General features: G+C 36.4%; 1 pseudogene; it reads right to left on the bottom strand.

Annotated features, from left to right (window-relative positions):
- Nucleotides 1-5,370: 5,370 nt before the first annotated feature.
- LOC118608904 lies at nucleotides 5,371-5,489 on the bottom strand (annotated as a pseudogene).
- Between the last annotated feature and the right edge of the window lie 11,628 nt (nucleotides 5,490-17,117).

Below are 17,117 nucleotides of genomic sequence, written 5' to 3'. Positions count from 1 at the left end.
CTTTCTGGGCATAATGCATACATTGATCTGACTTTACTTGTGCTGTTCCAGCCCTCAACAAGGATATGCTTAACTTAGTCATCCTTCCTATTAGAGGCTTAGGGAAGGAGTTGCTAGAATCTCCAATTGCAACATGAACCCCCTTTACTGCCACTCATACCCAGGATGCCCAAATGACCACTAGTTTCCTGTGTAGACCTCAAATCTACCCTCTTTAAGTTCCTATCATTAAGTTCCTGCTTTTGAGTTTATACAAATTTTTCTCTGAGCCCTATTTCAAGCTATTGTTCCTAAAACTATTCTTACTAGTCCTGTCCCACCCCATAAAAAACTCACCCCCTTAGGTTGGAGCCTGTAATCAAGGATGGTTAATAATGCTGAGTATTAACACACCATATGCTAAGCTGCTTTCCTACAGCATCTTTAAATCCCCACAACCATACTTTAAAGTAGGTACTATTATTAGCACACTCTCCAAATGAGGGAACTGAAATCTAAGATTTTAGGGAACTTCCCCAGAGTTTCCAGACTAGGAAGTGGCACAGTCACTGCTGTCTGACACTATTTAATTTAAAGAATTAAATATACCATGGTATAATGGATTTCAAAAAATTAATGTATTGTCCAGAGGCTAGCCAGTGGAAGTGATTATTGGACTGACAGACCATGTGCTGCCCCTGTACTGTCTAGGGTTTCCTAGGCAGCCGCTTAAGACACTTGAGTGTGCATGTGTGATGGTGGCATGTGAGGGAGAGAAATCAGCCCAGCCAGGAAGGTATTACCCAAGTCAGTCCATAAATAGACAGCTCAGATACAAGAGCAGAAGTTAAGGTTAATTTTTCCACCAGTTAATCAAGAAAGACAAATGTAAACTTCACAACTTTTGGTGTTAGCCAAAAGTATAGGCAAGCTCATCTGAAAACTGAAGGCATGCTATGAAAAACAATATGGAGGATCCTCAAAAAATTAAAAATAGAACTACTATATGTAAATCAAACCTTGATGCTATATGCCTTAAACTTGTATGTCAATTAGTTTTCAGTAAAACCGAGGGTGCACACAAGGGAGCCCTATTTATGTGATGCCTGAACAGGTAGAAATGAGTTGGGGGATGAGGATCAGGAGGACTCCTTAAAGGAGTTTCACCTGTTGCTGACATCTGGATTAATACAGTCTCATTTCCCCTACACACTTCCCTCCAGAATCAGTTAAATCAATCTGATCTCTGAAAGGTTCTTTATCATTTTAAATCTATAGTGTTACATATTCAGAGTAAAAGAAAAAGACAAGATTCTGGTTATTTGTATAGGTTAAAAAAAAAAAAGTAGGTGAAACTGAACTGAAATACTCTATTTGGTCCAAGATAAACATAATCACATCCACACTCATTTATTTGAGCAATATGTGAAGTTATGATATAGATTTAACATCAGGTTTCAAACCATGCATTGAATAAGAGCACCCTCATCAGGCCACAAAAAATTCATCAAGTTATATTAACAGTGCTAAATTGTCACTTAGCTCCCAAGATGAGTAAGTTGTGCAGCAATAAGCGAAAATTACAGAAATATATGCCAGCCATCCCAAAATTGCCTTCCTAAGCCACCTTACCATCTTATCATTTAATAAAGGCAATTTCTAGGCAATGTTTTGTGTGTAGGTAGGGTAAAGAACACTGAAGTCAAAATGTTTTAGTTCAAGCTCTAACACTAACTGTGTGACCTCGAGTAAATCAGTGAACCTCTCTTAGCCTCCATTTACTCATCTCTAAGATAGGCATAACCATTACTAAGTCTGCTTCACTAGGATCAAATAAGATTCATCTCAAAGTACTTTGTAAAATATAAAGCAAAGATAAATATCAGATATTATCAGTATTATCTTCACTGGAATGATATAGATGAAGAACCATTTCATTTGGCAAGATCAAGAAGGTAATGACTAAAAAGACATTTGTTATTTCTGTGAGATAAGTATTCACTTTTTTAAAAAGTGAATGTGATCTTTAATTACAAGAAAAAAGCACTAGCTTTACAGAGGATCTTCGCTACACATAAAGATGTGCACTTTAGACTCACATCGTAGATGATCTACTTTTTAACTCCTTGTCAAGGATTTGAATCATTTAAATTAGAGGTCAGTATTAACAAAGATTCATTAAGTACCAGAGAGGTAGAGCCTGCTATGCTAGGTTTTCAAAAGAGCCCAGTGAAATGCACTGAATTTGTATTTAAATCTTAGATGCGAGGAGGCACCTCAAGAGGTCATCTAATGTAGCTAGTAAGTTTCTCTTACAGCTCCTGTGTCAGAGAAAGATCTCAAAAGATAAAAATCTGTAAATGACAGTTACCTCTAGGAAGTGTATAGTTCAAGGTGGTACCATCACATCTGTATTGTTCGAAAGTTTTAAATAACGAATACATGTTGCTTTGTCACTTAAGGAAAATGATTTGTTAAAGTCGGTAAACTTTTTTTTTAAATGAAGCCACATAGTTCAAAGCCTCGGTTTCAAAGGACATTCTAGAGGTAAGATGTATAGTCTAAAGCAAGATTCCAGACTCCTTTGCTTGCATTACACCTACAAAACTTTGAAAACTGTTTATTTTTTTATGTAGTTTTAAGTGAAGCATCAAATGATGCAGGACAGGACAAATTTCCCCAAGTTGGTGGGGGGGAGACTAAGCCCAGCACCAAGAGAAAAGGGTCCTTTGGCAGAAAGTGTAGAAAAAATTTGACACACACCCCACAGCTGGAGTCAAAAGAAAAGTTTATGAGAAAAAGGGTAACACTCCACAGTGGTTTCCTCATAGAGGCAGAGAGAGAGAGAGAGAGAGAGAGGGACCAAGAGAGACGTGGAAAGACAGTGAGTAGTGGTGGACCAGTGTTCAGGGAATTAGGTTTATATAACATTCCTTAGTTCCTGTAAGTTATTGTTTAAAAGATTTTGTTAACCCGTTTCCTTTGGTATGAACATACAGTGAGGAAGGGGAAGAGTATATCACATGAAAAGGTAAGAACATTAGAGTGAAAGGCCTGTTGGCAGTTCCCAGCCTTTAATCCATAGGTTCCCCATGGTTTTAGCCATGGTTCCTGGTTCCCCTTCACAGGTGTGGTGAATGGGTTGTTAGTAATCGAGAACATCATGACCTTCCTTTGTCCTGAAGGTGTCCTCCTGGCCTGGCTGCAGGACTGATCAGCATATTACAGTCTCTGAATGTAGCTTGATTAATATTTTTAATTCTCTTGCCTCCTCCCTACATTATAAGTTTTTTCATTATAAACATACTCACAAAGGATATAATTTTGGCATGTTGTAAATATTGATATTTTTAATGTATACAATTGAATCTGAATATTATAGTAATTTGATATCCATTTTTACACATTAATAAACAAGCTCTTCTTTAAAAATTCTATAGCACTCAACTTTCTCCTTTAATTCTAAACCAGTCAAGGTTCAGTGCAAAAAAAACAGAAGCCACTCAAGGTATTTTCAGCAGAAAGGAATTTAATAGAGAAAATTGGGTTCTTACAAAACCACCAGAGCAAGCTCTAAGTAAGCTTCCAAAAGTCCAGCCTAGGCAAATATTTCTGGGATAGAAAGTGTATCCTTGGTTTCCCAGGGCTGAGTGTCTGGTGGGTTAGGTGGATAATGAGTAGTTAATAGTATTACTGGAACATGACCCTGTTCCTATATTGTCTATGGCTGCTTTTGCTCTGCGCTACAGAGACTGCTTAGTCCTTAAAGTCTAAAATATTTACCATCTGACCCTTTAAGAAAAAGGTTGCTAACTTGTAAGGGGGAGGAGGGGGAATTACCCTTTAATTTGAAGATGCAGTGCTGAATTGTCAGAAATAAACATGTAACTTTTCACCTTCTCTTCCTTAAAATGAAGCTAAATAAGCACTCAGGGCACAGATTGAGACACTAATAAAAGCAAATCCTTGCCAATTGTTTCTCTCTGACAAGAATGGGAAAAATACAGAAAATAACTTTGCAGATTGGAGTTTCCCATCATGCTTCTTACAACTTTAATTATTCCAAATCTGAGATAGATAAACAATAGTTTTATTTTTAAATGGTAATAGTTAAAGTACACTAAAAACTGTAACCTTTGCAACTATTTAAATTTATGATGAAAAATTTTAATGTCAATTTTAAAACATATGTGGAGTACCTAGCTGTTTTTGTTTTATCATATTTTTTTAATCCTTAGAGAGAACGTGCAAGCAAAAATGTTTAAAGACCCCTGGCCCAAAGAAGAAAGTCATCTTTGATTTTAGCAAGAACCCTAGACAGATATATAACCTCTCCCTCCCCGCCTAGAATTATTAAGAGTTAACTATCTTTCTTTTATTATTATTCATTGTTAAGGCACATAGTATCTCTGTTCATTCAGCATATCACATTATAGAGGTTTCCAGAAGTAAAGGTCTATGTACAAGTAATTCCTGGTATGGATACATAATTGAAGAGGAAACTTACATCTATCTATTGAGCATCTACTATTTGCCAGACTCTACATAAATTATCTTATTTCATATCTTAATTCCTTACAATTACACTTTGAGGTACATGGTATTATACTAATTCCATTTGTTAGCTAAAAAACGAAACTGATACCACCTGTTTAGGTAATATACTTATACCCATATAGCCTAGTATACAAAACTAGAATACAACCCCAAGACTGTTTCACACCAAAGCCTATGTACTTTCTACTCCCTGCACTACTTAGTTCAGCTTTCTTATATCTCAGGCCTGTATTTACATGTGTTGAGTCCACAACATGCAAGTATTCTGGTACCTACAGTGATAATACTTAGTTCCTAACAGTCCCTGAGACTTAGTTCCTCTACAACCATCCATTGACAAGATAGTTAAACTACATAACAACCAAGGGTGCACCAGCGCCAGCCACTCCAAACAGATCGCAGCACAAAGATAGGGAAAGGGCTACGTGGGTTTACTGTACCTAAAACCATAGCATTTTTAGAACTGAAAAGGATAAACCTGCCCAACTACCTCATTTTTCAGATAAAGAAGCTTAACAATCTGCCAAATGTCACACTGTCAGTTACTGATTGGGCCAGAATAGAACACCCGTCTCCAGAATCTCCTTAATTTTAATGATTTTGATGAGTGTGCAAATGACTGACATAGTTCTGCTTTCTGTTTTTTAGAATCTAAAAGAACTTGACGTGGCTTCGCACATACAATCTCCAAAGCCAGGATGGTTTCAAATAAGAAATTAAAGGTTCAGAATAAATCTGTGAATTTCTGTTATATGATTCCAGTTAAGCAAGGCAACCCTTGGTTGACCTCACAGATTGCAAGGACCTTGTCAGTTTACAATCTCTTATTTTTTCCACCTACAGTACCTGGTCTTCCTAGGTGGTCTCCCATCCTAGTACTAACCAGGTCCAACCCTGCTTAGCTTCCGAGATCAGACAGGATTGGGTTTGCTCAGGGTAGCATGGCCATAGACTGATGTCTGTTCTGATACCTGCCCTCTTTCTCTTCCTTTTGTATGTCATCATCCACTACTTGCATTTTACCAGCGGGGAAGACTGCATCTCATGGGGCAAACAAAAAATCCAGGGATCTTGTTAAATTGCAGTCTGATTCAGTAGGTCCAGGGTAAGGGCCAAGATTCTGCATTTTTAACAAGCTCCTAAGTGATGGCAGTGTTGCTGATCAGCAGACCTCACATTAAGTAGGAAGAATTTAAACAACATTGTATGAGGAGTGTTGCTTTACAAAAGGAATTTTCGAAATTAAAAAACAGGAAGAAAGACTGGATAGTGTTTAGGGTTACCCAAATTAAGGCAAGCCCTAAAATCAGTATTTCTGAGCACTGACCTCTAACCAGTAAGCAAGCAGCTTCATCCGATGTGTTGGGAAACAAAATTATCAAGCCTCCTTAGCCAAAATACACACACACACACGTGTGTATATGTGTGTGTATAAAATGAACATACCTATCCTGGATGACATTATCTTTTACACTTTAATAAAAGTAATGATGCTTCTTAGAATACTCATTAAAAACATACACTGCATTTTTCTCATGGCTAGCAATTCCTGAGATTGTAGTTCTCTAGGCTCATTACTCTTCACTCTGCTTTCTAAAAACAATTCTACCACCAAGTGGACAACACAAAAATTAGTTTATATGATACAACATTCAGGCTTTTTCCAATTCCGTTCTCCAACTTCACAGGTTAGTGAAGGCTTATTAATCTTGAGCTAATTAATAGAGCCCCAGCAGGGCTTACTACTTAAAGATGGACAACCTCAGAAGATATGTCATATTAAAGAACCATTTTCCAATATCATTTAAACAACAGCATCTAAACAGAAAGACCCTGCTGATCAGAGAATGTATAACAACAGATAAATATTTCCTTCATGGACACCAATGATTATAATGCATGGTTAAAGCGGCTAACATATGAACGAACTCATGTTAAGTATTAATTCATAACCACAGATGTTGAACAATGCAGGACACACTGTTTTCCTGCTTTTATCTTGGGTTTTTATAATTCTATACTTACTTTAAAAACACAGAGGCAGAAACAAGCAACATTACAGAAAAGTATAATACAGTGAGGGAACCACAGCCCTCCCACCATAGGGATGCTGTTGTGCCTCTCCCTTTGACTCTGGGCTCAGTCATGTAATTTATTTTGACCAGTAGGATATTAGCAGATTTAACAGAAGCAGAGACTTGGAAAGAGCTTGCTTGCTTGAGTTTATTTGTTCTTGCTCCTCTGCTTTCACCATGAGAACATGCCCTGGATTGCCTTCTGTCTTTGTTTATAGAATTTGTATTTAGGATTTTTATTCCTATAAATTTCACTCTAAGGACTGTTTTAGCTGCACCCTATATTTTGGCACATTGTATTTTCATTTTCATTCATGTCTAAGTATGAATGAATTTCTCTTATGATTTCTTCTTTGATCCACTGATCAAATTTGACCTATATTTTAGGAGTATACTACTTTTCACATATTTTGAATTTCCAAAAATTTCTTTTAGTGATTTCTAATTGTATTAAATTGTGGTTAGAAAACATATTATCTAATTATTTCAATCCTTTTAAACTTATTGAGGTTTGTTTTATGGCCCAATATATGGTCTATCCTGTAGGATGTTCTATGCACACTTAAGAATATGTATTCCGATACTTTGGGGTAGAGTTTTCTACAGTTATCTATTAGTCTAGTTGCTGTAGAGCGTTACACAATTCTATTTCCTTGTTGATTTTCCTAGTTGTTCTATTATTAAAAGTGGGGTATTAAAATCCCAACTTTTTTTACTTTCTATTTTTTCCTTCAATTCTCTTAGTGTTTAGTTTACATAAGGGGGCTCTATTGTTAGGTGGATAGATGTTAATAACTATGTCTTCCTGATGAACTAGCATTTTAGTCATTATAAAACGTCCTCTTTGTCTCTAGTAACATTATTTTTGTCTTAGTCTATTTGTCTCACATCATTATAGCTACACCAGCTCTTTGGTTGCTATTTATATAGTATATCTTTTTTCATCCTTTTACTTTCAAATTATTTGTGACTTTTAATCTAAAGTGAGTTCCTTGCAGAGAGCATATAGTTAATGTTTTTCAATTCATCCTCCCAGTCTGTGCCTTTTATTTGGAGTGTACAGTCCATTTATATTTAATTTAATTACCGATAAGGCAGGATTTATGTCTGCCATTCTGCTATTTGTTTTCTACATATCTGATGTTTTTCTGTTCCACAAATCCTTCAACACTACCTACTTTTGTGTTCAATAGATATTTTCTAGTGTACCACTTTAATTCCCTTGTCAATTATTTTATTATATATATTTGAGTTGTTTTCCTGGTGATTATCATTAACATCTTAAGTTATAATAATCTAGTTCTGATTAATGTCAACTTAATTTCAATAGTATATTTTTAAAAATTGCTCTAAATAGCTCCATTCTCCACCACTCCTCTATGCCGTTATCATTAATTTATGATATTTATCTGTATATATCATGTGCTCATCAATATAGATTTATAGTTATCGCTTTTATCAGTTGTCTTTTAAATTAGATATGAGGGGAAAAAACGAATAACAAACAAAAGCTACATTTGTATTACCTTTTACATTTATATATTTGGTTACTTTATTAATGTTCTGTATTTCTTCATGTATATTTGAGTTACTATATAGTGTTCTTTCATTTAGTTTTTCTTACATTTGGATTTTCTTACAATTAATTTTTCTGGCCATGTCTTATTTCTCCTTGCCATATATAGAATTCTTAGATGACAAGTTTTCTTTTTTCTTTCAGCACTTTGAATATGTCATCCAACTGTCTTCTGGCCTCCATGGCTTTTGATGAGAAAGCAACTGTTAATGCTATTGAGGTTCCCATATATGTGATGAGTTTCTTCTCTCCTGCTATTTTCAAGACTCTAGCTTTGCTTTTGGCTTTCAGCAATTTAACTATGATGCATCTAGATGTGGATCTCTTACTTCACCCTATGTAGAATCTTTTTGAACTTCTTAGATATGTAGATGAATGTTCTCCACTGAATTTGTAAGTTTTTAGCCATTATTTCTTCATGTATTTTTTCAGCCCATTTCTCATTCTCCTCTCCTTTTGAACTTCCATTATGCTTATGTTGGTACATTTGTTGGTGTCCTACTGGTTTGTAAAGCTCTGTTCATTTTTCTTCATTCTTTTTTCTTTCTGTTCCCTGGACTAGATCATATCAATGTATTATCTTCAAATTCCCTGATTCTTTTTCCCCCAGTTCGAATCTGCTGTTGAACTATTATAGTAATTTTTTATTTGTTTTTATACTTTAACCTCTAAATTTTCTGTTTATTTCCTTTTTATGATTTATTTCTCTTTATTAATATTCTCTATTTGGTGAGATGTCATTATCATACATTAATTCTTTCAATATGGTTTGCTTTAGCTCTTTGGAGTATTTTTAAAAACTGATTTCAATTCTTTGTCTTTTAAGCCCAACATCTGGGTTTCCTTAGAAACAATTTCTATTGATTGCTTTTTTCATTGTATGGAGTATATTTTCTTGCTTCTGTGTATGCCTCATAATATTGTGTTAATAACTAGACCTTTAAAATAATATAATGTGACAACTCTGGTAATCAGAGCTGCCCATCCTCACTTATAGAGTTGGTTGTTGTTGCCACTTCTTATAGTTGTTTATTTAATAACTTTTATAAACTAATTGTGTAAAGTCTACATTTTTGTCATTTCGGTGTCTCTACTTGGTTAGCTTATTGGTCAGCTAATGACTGAACAGAAATTTTCTCTTAACTACCTGGAGCCAATAAATCTCCCAGACTTTTCTGTGAGTGGCTCCGTGTGGGTACTAAGGCAAGCCTTTGAAACTCATTTTATAATTCCACTTTAGCCTTCACTTCCTGCTTGCATATAGAATCTCAAAGTCAACCAGAAGTAAGAGCTTAGGGCCCTTTCAGGTCTTTCCTAGGCATCCTCACAGCTCATCCATGTACATGGCCTTTTAGATTACCAAGAATATGCTGAAACTTTCCAAAGCCCCTGTGAGACATTGCATTACACCAGCCATTCCTTTTAAGCTCATCGTTAGTCTATTGTTTGCACCAACTGTTATCCATCACCTGAGGCATCTGCAAAGTTAAAAGCTTGCCTATAATTGTTTTTGACAATGCCCCTGTGTAAGGAGAAGTTTTTTAGCATTGCTTGAACTCCGAGTCAGCTCTGTAAGTGAAGTCTTCCAGGTAATCACCAGCCAGGTCAGATAAAAACATTTCTATGAGAATGAGGCTTTGAAAGAATTTCAAATACATTCTGCTCTCCATTGTGGTTGCTTAGCTACCCTAGGAATATGGGCTATTATTTTTTAAGGCTATTGCATAGCTGGAAAGTGAGGAGGGGGTTACTGGGGCAAGTTAAAATGCCACAGAACTCACTGTTCTTACTAAGATTCAGCCGTTTTTCTCGAATAAATGGTCCCCAAGTTACTGCAAGCCTTTGGTTAATTTCTAGAGTTCTGAAAAAGTTAATTCTGAAAAATGTTGCTAGTTTTTTTCATTGCTCTTATGGAAGGAAAATGTTTCGGAGGTCCTTTTTTGCTGACATTCTAGCATAATCAAAACCATGGCTAACTACAAAAGCATTTGTAGCCAGACACCAGCGACACACCATGGAAATGAGAGTTAGGAGCTGTGAGGTAATGAAGACATAACAAAGAGCCTGCGTCTTCTGTGAAATTGCCCCATAAAGTTCATTCAGAATATCCACTAATTCCCAACACCTCTTCATTCTCCTTTAATTAAATCGTCTCTTCTTTAAACACCAGCACCAAGATAAATGAGAGTAAGCTAATTCAATCTTATTGATCCTCTGTTTTGTTTAATCACTAGTTACTGTTTTGTTTAATTACTAAAGATTATTTTCTACTATTTCTATTTCAAATGCATCTTGACTCAGTTACATTCCTACGGAGAAATGTGCTCTACATTCCAAACAATCACCTTAAAACTTTTAAACCCAACAGATTTTTTAACAAAGAATTGGCTATATGCAATTAATGGCTGAAACTAATACTAATTAAGTGGTATAAGCTGGTGGATTATTGGAGACCTCTGAAGAAAGTAACACTTAAACTGGATTTTGAAGGACAGAGAGGAATTAGGAAAATGTGAGAAAGATTATATGGCCAAAAGCTTCCAGTCTGGATTCGGCACAATATGACCTCAGATCAGTGAGCAAACTACTGGCTATGGTGGTGATTAATGTGGGGAGGAGAAGAAGGTTAAAGTCAGGGAGACATTGGAGTTGGAGAAGACAAGAGAAAACTTTAACAGGCAAAGAATTTTGGATTACACCTGAAAGATGCAGTGCAATCACTCCCAAGAACAGCAATGACTCATAATTCAAGAGATCGTCAAAGATGAGGATGAGGTAGTAAGAATGGTATCAGAATCTTTGTCAAGGGTGGGCAGTGAGGGACATGAGAGATCAGAGAGCCCCACTTGAGATTCTGATATTCCTTCCTTACCACTCCTCATGCCTCCACACCTCTCTGAATGGAAATGAAAAGCCAAGGAAAACCTTTGAGGAAAATACTGCCTTTCTGAAACTGCCTCAATGGCTGTATTTCATGGAGTAATTGCCTAATTTCTTAAATGTTAGACAAGTGTATTTCTGTACTTTCCAAAAGGTAATTCATAGGATACTCATTCTACAGATGCCATCTGTTTAAAAGGGTCGGTCCACATAAGTTTGAGAAATCCTACATTTCATATCCCCTTCTATAAGATAATTAACCACATTAATTAGCTGACTATATCATCTAAAAACTTCCATAGTAGAGAAATCTGTTCAATCTTTTTAACTCAGAGTTTCCACACACTTATTTGATCACAGATATTATTCTTACATAATACCTATTAACATCCTAGTATTGCACAGAAAAAGACTGAGAAACACCAGTCCATGTAGCTCCTATGTGGTTGGGGACATGTCATATGTGGTTCTGTACCCGCCACAGATCCTACACAAAACAATAAAATACAGATATTCAGCAGGAAGTGCCATTGCCCCTACTATCTAGAAACTCCACTCCTTACAATCCTTTCTGTCTAGCTCTCATTTGCCTCTAAGTTCCTCACACAGAGAAGAACCTGACCCCAGCCCTGTCTCCTACCATTTAAGTTCCCCAAATAGCCTTATTCAGTGAGCATGATAAATCAAGGCTCCTAGGTTCTTCATATGTTTTCTGGGACCCTTACCAAAGTCCATCCCTTGAATCTGAGTTAAATAACTAAGCTAGCTAAAAGAGAAACCAGCCTGGAGAACGTGGTGGCATTTTTTGGTCTTCCTATGTAATTAGCTAGAGGAAAGAGATGTCATGAAAAGTTGCTGAACAAGGGACAAAAGAAAAGATGAGAATCGGCCTGTCTGGGACTGAATGAGTTACAAAAGAGAACAAACAAAGCAGATGAGAATAAAATAATGTATGACCTTCCTCTCAGCTTTTGTTTCCTTCCTCTGTAAAAGCTAAGTGGCCTTTTAAATTCTTCACCAAAACCGCCGCAGTTGGCTTTCTCCTTCAAAGCTGTGCTCTGTGCTCCCTCTGCTGGCCCTAACATGGCAATTAGATTTAAAACCAATTATAGTATCATGGTAATACTTGAGTGGTCTGCAATGATGTTTATCATCTACATATCCTCCCTTACACTTGTCTACACTTTCTAGCAAAGATGAGAAATCAACTTCTTTTGCATTAGCAACAACAAAAGAAAAGGGAGATAGAAAGCGGATGGTTAAATTGTTGTGCTTTATACTATAAAATGCAACCATCTCAGTGAATGCACAATGCTATACACACACACACACACACACACACACACACACACACACACATATGCCTTACTGTTAAATTGCATACCTGAAACTTACTGGATTTTGTTAACTAATATCACCATAAGAAAAAATAAATAAATAAAATTGCTTGAGGAAAAAGATAAATAAAAATAAAATGCAGCCACCTAAATTGTGTCCATCACTGTGTGAGAGGATGGATATAAAAATATTGGTAATACTTGGCCTCTACTCTCAGGAACTATACAAGTTAAAGAGAGGAAACCAATATGTACAACACATTTCTCAAAAAGGAAAGATTTTTAAAAATTACTGTTACATGTACCTTGAATGATGATTCAAATATGTTCACTAAATCTGTAATGAGATACCTCATATAGGCCAGGCTGTGCTTTCTTAAATGTGCATCTTATTGGAGATACTGGGTTACATGACAATATGGACTCATAACGATATTAACAGCCATGCATTATGGAACACCTACTGAGAGCCAGTCACAATATGCTTTATGTATGTTAGTTCATTTTATGAATTAGGTTCAGAAGTTAGCCTAAAGAAGAACCTGAGGTTCAGAGATGGCAAGATTACTCAACTAGAAAGCGGCAAGGTCAGCTTTTAAGTCCAGGTCTGTTTGGCTTCCCACTACACTACCCTCAATCATTACCCAGTTTCCACAAATATCATGGCTACCTGAGGTTATCCTCCACTTGGCTGCAGAGTATAATGGAAAAGCCTAGTACGATATTCAACAATAGTATCCTACATCATGCTCACAGTGAGCAAAGCACTATGTGCTCTGTGAACTCCTGGCCTTAAGAAGGTTACAGTATAATAGAGCAAGGGCTATATACAAAACAAATTAAACACAGCTAATGATTCTCTATATGCCAAAAATGGCCAGTTTAAAAACACAATGGGGAATAAATTCCATTAACAAAAGCAGGCAAATATCAGAGAAAAAAATACATTTAAAACTTTGTCAAGCTTTTATGAAGAAACTTATAGAGCTTTTACAGGAAGATATAATAAAGAATGACCAGAAAGACAACCTACATTCCTGGATGAAAAGACTCAATATTCTAAATATATTAATTCTCTCCAATTTGTTAAATTTAAAGCAATTTGAGCTACTGTTATTAAATCATTGCGATATCGCTCAGAAACAGGCGTATAAATCAACTCTAAAATCCAATTTACATATATAGAGGATAATTTAGTCTATGGTAAAAGTGGCATTTCAAATTAGTGAGGAAAGGATAGTGAATAAATTGTTTTAAACTACTGGCTATACACTGCAGAAAACACAAATTCCTACCTCGCAAGAAACACAAAAACAAATTTCAGGTGGATTAAAGATTTAAACATTAAAGCAAACAAACAAAAGTAACAGAAGAAAAATAAGGGATAATTTTTATATGGGGCTATTAAAGGAAGCCTTGCCTAAAAGGACCTTAAGGTCCAATATTATAATAAAAAATACTCACATAGTTGACTAGGTAAGAAGCAAATATGTCTGCAAAAGGATACCAAAAACAAAAAGAACATGATAAGCCTCAGAGGAAATATTTGAAAAATATATCACCAAAGAAAACAACATTTTATAAATTTTAAAAAAAAAAGGTTTCAGAAAAATGTGTATACATGTGTTCATCAACGTTAAATACAAAACGACATTAAAAAGAAAAGGCAAATATAAATTAGATTATTGTAGTGGTTATTTTTATGAGATAGTAAAAATAGAGAGGCCTTTACTGGTATATTGTTTGAATTTCTACAGTGATCACACACTATAAGAAAAAAAACTGGGGTAGTTCCATAGAGTAGTGGTTAGCCGTCTGCTTTACACGCAGAAGGTCTTGGGTTCCCGCCCTGGGTGCCCCAAGCCCGGGGAATGCACCGTGAGTGCATGGGAGGAGATCTCCCACCTTCCAGTCCTTAAGAGGAGACAGTAACATCCATCAGTCAAGGGGGTGGGAGGTGGGGGGTGAGGGGTGGGGGGTGAGGGGTGGGGGGTGGAATTAAAAGGAAAAAAAGAAAAAAACTATAAAAACATTTTCATTTTGAAGAACAAAAATAAGAGAACTTTTACTTATTTATAGGAGAATGTCAATACTTAATTAAAAGCACCCTGAATTACTGAATGCTTGAAAGTCTCCTGTTTATGGAATATTTACAAACTCTCTAGCAGCCTGAGAAAGTGGATGATCCATAAATTAGTGACTTTTCCTTCTAAGAAGAGAATCTCTAAAAAGCAATGATAGATCTGCTAGTCAATGAAAGTAGTCATGAGGTCTAAAAGCTTGCTTTAAAAGAAATGGACAATGATGAAATGGCCCATTTCACCTTCCCAGGGATCCAGCTTCTCACCACTCTTTCTGCTCTATCCTCAAGGTTTTGTCAAACTATCAAGGGAAAGATGGAAATATCTGTGATGTTTTATATTACCTCCTGTGGGTTTTACTTTCCTTCAGTTATTCCTTTTGCATAAAAATAGAGAACAAAGAAAATGGAGGACAAAGAGGAGGGACAGAAGAAGAAAAGCAGGGAAAGAAAAAAAAAAAGATTCTCATCCCTTAATGTTTCAAAATAGATTTTGGAAACTCTCTGAAGAGAGTATATGGAAAGAAAAGGTTTGGGACAGCAGAAGCTAACATTAATGCCCTAAATCAGGAAGAATGCCTGAGGTGATAGGAGGTTCCCAATTCAACTTGCTGGGCAGAGAGTCAGAAGGAAGCAATCCAATTATCCACAGAGTCCCACTGGGAGGTGATGAGTAATGGACTGCAGTGATGATAAAGACCCTCAGTAAATTGGGGATCCAAGGGCTTCCTTCCCAAGTGAGGTAAGATCTATGAGCTGCTCCCCATAAGACAACAAATGATAGCACAACAGGAGGATGACAACATTGACTGTTGACCAGAGGCTGGAGACAGCCTCCCTCGGCTCCCAATATCTCAGAATGGCATGAAGAAGCAGTAAAAAGTTTTCCTCACCCCTAAGAGGGCCACAAAAGTGGCTAAGAAAACCAGAGAGCCTAATGGAGCCTTGAGATTGTAAGTAGAGAGTATGTGAATTGATGATCAGAGACAGATAAAAAATAAACATTAGCAGTGGATGCCACCCTAGAGAGATATAGGTCACAAATAAGATCTCTCCCTCCACCAAGTTCCCCACACACAAAGATGCCACCCCATATTGAAAGGAGGGGGAGTTCTTGAGTTAACTGAGGAAGCCTGACATTGACTAGATTAATCCTCAGATATCAGGTAAAACAGGGCTTAAAGAAAGAGTTCTGTTATAAATTACGTTTTATACTGCCGTAGGTCTGAATTTGTGATTGTGCAAAGTGAATCCACTACACAGGACTGTTTTAATGACCAGATGAAACTGAGACAAGGGAGGTCCCATATATCCCTCTGAAACTATCAGATATTTCTTGTCATTACTCCAGCTCATGATATCATTTCCCAGTCACTTTCAGCTCCACTATTTACTAATCAGAATAGGCACTGCAATGTGGCCAAGCTTATTCAGCTTATTTCTACTGTGAGCAAGAATATACCAACGCATTACCTCAGAATTAACATATTTAATTTCCCCAAATATAAGTAATGTAAGCACAGCTTTTAATTCAGTCACCCCACCTGTAACACAAGGCATTATCTCTAAGCTGATAAGACACATTGATTCAAGATTTCCTTTATATGTGGAGGATACATGATTCAACGAAGCATTTTTCTCAAGGGCTAGAGTCCAGACCAGTTTTGCTGATTGTCAAATCCAATTTGATCTCATTGGGTTAATATAAACTCAACTGACTACCTGTCTTCACCTCCTGCCACATACCCCAGAAGGGCAGTGATTGTTTTTCCTTTAAAGTTATACCATTGGGAACAAGAAAGTAATTTTTGTTAATGTATTTATCACAATACGAATTGCAATTACATATCTACTGTATGGTAAGTATTTTGCACAATTACTTAATTTAAATCTGACCACTATTCCCATTTTATAGATTAGGAAACTGTCTCAGGTTAAGCTACATTAAAGGCACAGAGTAAAAGGAAATGTCTATATCTGAATACAAGTTTGTCTGACTTTTCACTCTTCCACAACTCCTTGCTAATGAAAATATATAAGCTTACCTTAAGCTTATACTTTTCGAAATTCTTGTCAAGGGACTCAAGGACTAGGATAACAAAAGTCATTCTACCACTCTCATCTGTTCACTCTACCATGTGCCTTTCCTCTGCCACATCTACTTACATCCATTCCTTAAAACCACCTACCTCCCTTCAAGCCTTTAAGAGCGTTCCCTCTCCTTAGGCTGTTCTATATCTTCTTCCCATTTGGGAATTCCAATCCATTCTCCAACTTGGACAGTGACTTTGAAAGCTTCATCCCCTCTCCCAAGGATTAGCTGCCTCCACTCCAGCTTCTGCAACTTAGTTCCTCTCTCTTCTGTCACAGTATACAATTGGAATTTATCTTCGCTAGAATATGAACCTCTCAAAGTGAGGGTCTGGGGCCTACAACTTTGCGTGCCTGTTAATCTAAGACACAGCGCATTGTGGGAGTTCAACGAATGCTTACGTTAATCAATTTTATTTGAAATCAAGGTCTATATTTTACATGTTAGATTGTGAATGAGTTAGATGTAGGTAAGCACTGTGAAGTATTTGACTCTTAAATGATTTTATGGATAACCACGAAGAAAGGCTTCACTCACCCAA

Source organism: Rousettus aegyptiacus, unplaced genomic scaffold (assembly GCF_014176215.1).
Source record: "Rousettus aegyptiacus isolate mRouAeg1 unplaced genomic scaffold, mRouAeg1.p scaffold_m13_p_10, whole genome shotgun sequence".
Taxonomy (NCBI): Eukaryota; Metazoa; Chordata; class Mammalia; order Chiroptera; family Pteropodidae; genus Rousettus; species Rousettus aegyptiacus.
Note: the sequence above shows the minus strand (reverse complement) of the source record. Positions and strands in the feature narration are given on the sequence as shown.